The 6,000-nt window shown below is 43.9% G+C and overlaps 1 protein-coding gene across 3 annotated transcripts in view; it reads right to left on the reverse strand.

The window, feature by feature from the left end:
* cul2 (cullin 2) overlaps nucleotides 1-2,032 on the reverse strand; it is a 56,235-nt gene extending 54,203 nt beyond the window's left edge. For 2 of the 3 annotated variants that reach the window (XM_060922484.1, XM_060922483.1), the window contains exon 1: nucleotides 1,754-2,032. The gene's annotated coding sequence lies outside the window, so the exon portion shown is untranslated. The remainder of the gene's footprint in view (nucleotides 1-1,753) is intronic. The other variant, XM_060922485.1, reaches the window with a different exon arrangement.
* Nucleotides 2,033-6,000: the final 3,968 nt, after the last annotated feature.

Below are 6,000 nucleotides of genomic sequence, written 5' to 3' on the forward strand. Positions count from 1 at the left end.
ATACGTATATCTACACGCACAGAAACGATTGCGGAGCCACAGCTGTGACTCGAGTTGGCCATATGAACTCTGACATCAGTTCATAGTATATCCAGGATATACCATGACTGGCACACACCATATCCTTTTTTTTTTTTTGTGACTTCATGAGATACATTGCTGAATTAATGGTGGAACTATTTTATGTCACGCGAGCCATCTTTGGCCAATCCCTGCACGGGAATTTTTTTGATGAGAGAATACAATAGATGTTAGTGCATCCTGAGTATTCGGATGGACCCCATCCGTGTCCGAAATCACTCACTCCTCACTATATAGTGGACTATATAGTGAGTTTGCCATTTTGTAGTGCGGTCCGAATGTATAGTGAGAATTATAACAGTAGAGTCATAGTATCTGACAATGCACTGTGAAAAGTAGTGTACAACTGATGGTCACTAACCAAGCAATATATATATCATCATACATTGTGGTCGCGCTGAAAGAAGAAAAAATTTTAAAAAGTGTGTCGGGGTGAATGGACGGAGGAAGAAATACATTATAAACAGACACTCAGGTACAATTAAAAATAGTAAGAGAACAGAAAATAAGCTAAAATAGAATAAGACATAAAATACAAGAATAAAAGTTAGAGTCCAGAGCGAGGAATCAATCAAAAGCCTCAAATTTGATTGAATAAAATGCAGCGGCGAAGAAGAAAGTATTCAGCCCTGATTTAAAAGAACTGAAAGATGCAGCAGACGCAAAGTACTTTGTATTGATTAATGTGGGAAATACGCTCAGGATAATATGGATTTATCACAAAAACACGAGTGTATTTATTATTTTGAAAACCCACCAGCCGACTGATCTGGCACGTTTTAATCGTGCGACAGACAGTAATGACGTAAATAACAGAACTTTTATTTTACCAATGAGCTCACGATACAGTCCTCTATATAGAATTCCCTAGATAGTGAGCAGGGAGTAGTGAATGAGTGAGTGATTTCGGATACAGGCCACGAGCTGCTACTGTAGAACAAACCCCGCCTCTAGGGGCGGGACATATACATTCTAGAGATCATTTAATTGGACGAACACCAGAGTAGTACAGGATGAATCATCAAAAAATGTTAATCATATTCCTAGAAGTGAAGTGACCTTCAGACTTGAACTGTATTTGCTCTGTGTGTGTGTGTTTAGATATACAATAATCTTGGTGTTTTTAAGAGTTGTGAAACGTTTGATTTCAGGAAAGCTTTATGAACAGAAACCTGAATGAAGTGAAATGCAGCTCAAAGTAAAAAGTGTATGGACAAGGCACAAATATAGAGTAAGAATAGTAATGAGAGAGTTATGATCTCAGTGAGGAGTATTTTGTGACACTTTACGACAACAGACGCATATTTACGTTACGCTACTCACAGGCCCGGCTAGTTAGCTATATAGCTTAGCTTTAACACTTCTGCCGTTCAGGTTTGGGTTTAAAATGTCGGAATGAGCAAGCAGAGCACTTTGAGTGTTGAGTGAAAATCAACCCGAAGGCCCGGTACACTGGGGTGTTCGGTTCCGGCTGTTCCGGAAGTGTCCGTGTACCCGGAGCCGTGTTGCTGAGTAACTCGAACCCAACTTAGCCGAGCTTTTAGCCTCCGAGCGCTTGCGCCCAGCTCTCCTTTCACTCAGCCGCTATTTTATTACATTAAACTCTTCCAACACCGTGACACAGACACACACCACCAACAGGAACGGGTACTGTATATAAACACCATGTTACCTTGACCAATGTCACTGTGTGGAATAAAAGTTCCCCCGGCTGTCAAAAAAATAAAACCTCCGATAGCTTTCACTTAAACCTCTGCCATCGTCCAGTGTCCAGGAACAAAGTACTGCTCCGCTCACAGGGGTACCAGAGACCAAAAGGGAAATTATATCCAAGAATAAATCCTCAAGGTCACGAAGTGTAAAGTTTTACAAATGCAAGACTACGTATTTTAAAAGTATCAATGCATAAAATGCAATTTGAAGTTGAGAAGATTTGTATTATTCAAACAAACGTTTCGCATCCCCCCCTCTTCAGTGATAGTTTCGTCTACGGCTACGGTAAGCACATCAGGACAAGAAGGTTCGAAGATCGAAAGCCGTTTGACACGGAATGATGACGTAATCAGTGCTTTACGATCACTGAGCCCTACGTAACTGTCTGGAGAGCTCGGGGTCCAATCCGCGCTGTTCAGACCGGTGAGTGAAGTCATCTGGCCGCCATATTACCACGCACAGCTCGTGTATTTGGTTTGTGTGTTAAACTGATGTATCCGATTAAATTTGACCTAAGAAAAGTATTTATTGACTTTTTCCCCCTTTCATTCCCTCCTCTTATTTTCTCAGCTTTACCCACATTCCTTACATATCTTTATAGTGCTCCCCTTCACCATTACTGTTTTTCCCTTTTCCAGTTCAGTCTCTGATCATTTTTTGAACAGCTCTTTTACTACTAGCTATAATTATTTCAGTGGAGATTTCACTTTTTCTCTTACACAGTGCATTGTTCTCTATCTATCTATCTCTTCTCCCTTCTTCTTCCTTGCGTTAGTCCCACATGGGTGCAGGGTCTGCAGGTTGGCTCAGCTGTCTCCGCTTACTCCAATCAAAGACTTCTTCTTCTTCTGGTTTTATGGCGGTTGGCAAACCAGCGTATTTGGTGCATTACTCCAATCAAAGACATCCTCTGGTTTTGCTTTTATGGACTTGTCAGCCCATTTCTTTCTTTCTTTCTTTCTTGCGTTAGTCCCACATGGGTGCAGGGTCTGCAGATCGGCTCAGCTGTCTCTGCTCACTCCAATCAAAGACATCCTCTGGTTTTGCTTTTATGGACTTTAGGTCCTCCTTTATTGAGTCAGCCCATTTCTTTCTTTCTTTCTTTCTTTCTTCTTCTTCCTTGTGTTAGTCCCACATGGGTGCAGGGTCTGCAGGTCGGCTCAGCTGTCTCTGCTCACTCCAATCAAAGACATCCTCTGGTTTTGTTTTTATGGACTTTAGGTCCTCCTTTATTGAGTCAGCCCATTTCTTTCTTTCTTTCTTTCTTTCTTGCGTTAGTCCCACATGGGTGCAGGGTCTGCAGGTCGGCTCAGCTGTCTCCGCTTACTCCAGTCAAAGACATCCTCTGGTTTTGTTTTTATGGACTTTAGGTCCTCCTTTATTGAGTCAGCCCATTCCTTCCTTCCTTCCTTCCTTCCTTCCTTGCGTTAGTCCCACATGGGTGCAGGGTCTGCAGGTCGGCTCAGCTGTCTCCGCTTACTCCAATGAAAGACATCCTCTGGTTTTGTTTTTATGGACTTTAGGTCCTCCTTTATTGAGTCAGCCCATTTCTTTCTTTCTTTCTTTCTTTCTTGCGTTAGTCCCACATGGGTGCAGGGTCTGCAGGTCGGCTCAGCTGTCTCCGCTTACTCCAATCAAAGACATCCTCTGGTTTTGTTTTTATGGACTTCAGGTCATCCTTTATTGAGTCAGCTCATTTCTTTCTTTCTTTCTTTCTTTCTTTCTTTCTTTCTTTCTTCTTCCTTGTGTTAGTCCCACATGGGTGCAGGGTCTGCAGGTCGGCTCAGCTGTCTCCGCTTACACCAATCAAAGACAACCTCTGGTTTTGCTTTTATGGACTTTAGGTCCTCCTTTATTGAGTCAGCCCATTTCTTTCTTTCTTTCTTTCTTTCTTTCTTTCTTTCTTTCTTTCTTTCTTCTTCTTCCTTGCGTTAGTCCCACATGGGTGCAGGGTCTGCAGGTCGGCTCAGCTGTCTCTGCTCACTCCAATCAAAGACATCCTCTGGTTTTGTTTTTATGGACTTTAGGTCCTCCTTTATTGAGTCAGCCCATTTCTTTCTTTCTTTCTTTCTTTCTTTCTTTCTTTCTTTCTTTCTTTCTTTCTTTCTTCTTCCTTGCGTTAGTCCCACATGGGTGCAGGGTCTACAGGTCGGCTCAGCTGTCTCCGCTTACTCCAGTCAAAGACATCCTCTGGTTTTGCTTTTATGGACTTTAGGTCCTCCTTTATTGAGTCAGCCCATTCCTTCCTTCCTTCCTTCCTTCCTTCCTTGCGTTAGTCCCACATGGGTGCAGGGTCTGCAGGTCGGCTCAGCTGTCTCCGCTTACTCCAATGAAAGACATCCTCTGGTTTTGTTTTTATGGACTTTAGGTCCTCCTTTATTGAGTCAGCCCATTTCTTTCTTTCTTTCTTTCTTTCTTTCTTTCTTTCTTTCTTGCGTTAGTCCCACATGGGTGCAGGGTCTGCAGGTCGGCTCAGCTGTCTCCGCTTACTCCAATCAAAGACATCCTCTGGTTTTGTTTTTATGGACTTCAGGTCCTCCTTTATTGAGTCAGCTCATTTCTTTCTTTCTTTCTTTCTTTCTTTCTTGCGTTAGTCCCACATGGGTGCAGGGTCTGCAGGTCGGCTCAGCTGTCTCCGCTTACTCCAATCAAAGACATCCTCTGGTTTTGCTTTTATGGACTTTAGGTCCTCCTTTATTGAGTCAGCCCATTTCTTTCTTTCTTTCTCTCTCTCTCTTCCTTCTTCTTCCTTGTGTTAGTCCCACATGGGTGCAGGGTCTGCAGGTCAGCTCAGCTGTCTCCACTTACTCCAATCAAAGACATCCTCTGGTTTTGCTTTTATGGACTTTAGGTCTGGGCGGCACGGTGGTGTAGTGGTTGGCAAGAAGGTCCTGGGTTCAAGCCCAGCGGCCAGCGAGGGCCTTTCTGTGTGGAGTTTGCATGTTCTCCCCGTGTCTCTGTGGGTTTCCTCCGGGTGCTCCGGTTTCCCCCACAGTCCAAAGACGTGCAGGTTAGGTTAATTGGTGGCTCTAAATTGAGCGTAGGTGTGAATGTGAGTGTGAATGGTTGTTTGTCTCTATGTGTCAGCCCTGCAATAACCTGGCGACTTGTCCAGGGTGTACCCCGCCTCTCACCCATAGTCAGCTGGGATAGGCTCCAGCTTGCCTGCGACCCTGTAGAACAGGATAAGTGGCTACAGATAATGAATGGATGGACTTTAGGTCCTCCTTTATTGAGTCAGCCCATCTCTTTTTGGGTCTTCTACGTGGCCGCTTGCCTGGAATGTCCAATGATGTTGCAGACTTAGCCACTGCTCCATCTGAGCTTCGCATGATATGGCCATACCATCAGAGGCGCCACTCTCATTTTTACAGTGATTGAAACCACCTGCATTTTCCTACGGACTTCCGTATTTTCCACATGGTCTAATAGAGAGAGTCCTTGAGACCAGTGTAACATTTTCATCTCCATGGCATGTAGACTTTGCTCATGTTTTACAGTGACTGGCTAACATTCGCAGCCATATAGTGCTACTGGGTGTATCACAGTCTTATATACTTTAGCCCTCAAATTGTTCGGCATCCTGCTGTCACAAAGTACACCTGTTACCTTTCGCCATCTCAGCCAGCCAGCATTTACATGGGCTTTGGCATCTTGGAGGGTATCTCCATCCTCACAAAAGACAGAACCCAGATCTGTGGCTCATATGTGGACCAACGTTACAAATCAGATCGGAAAAGCTGCAGCTGAAATATTAGACAAGACATAGGCAGGTCAACATTTAATCAAAAAAAAAGATCTGGTGGTGGAATGAGACTGTTCAGCTGGCATTAAAGGAAAAGACTGCTTACAAAGTTTGGAGGCAGTCACAACAACCTTCCGATCTACAGCAATACAAAGCTCCAAAATCAGCAGCAAAATGAGCTGTGGCCCAGGCTAAGTCCAAACATCTGACTGACCTGTATGATCAACTGGATACCCGGGAAGGAGCCAACCAAATAATATCGCCTTGCCAAAGCTCGTTACTGTTCCACCCAAGATTTTGGACAGGTATCCAAAATAAAAAATGAAGACCATCAGCTTCTTAATGATTCAGCCTCAGTCCTACAAAGGTGAAGTGACTATTTCTTTACCATCAGCAATGAGGAGTTTCCTCATCCAAAGGTCACCAGTGCTGATCCAGTCATGGGCCCTGTTCCCCTGATA

This window comes from Neoarius graeffei, chromosome 5 (genome assembly GCF_027579695.1).
Source record: "Neoarius graeffei isolate fNeoGra1 chromosome 5, fNeoGra1.pri, whole genome shotgun sequence".
NCBI classification, from domain to species: domain Eukaryota; kingdom Metazoa; phylum Chordata; class Actinopteri; order Siluriformes; family Ariidae; genus Neoarius; species Neoarius graeffei.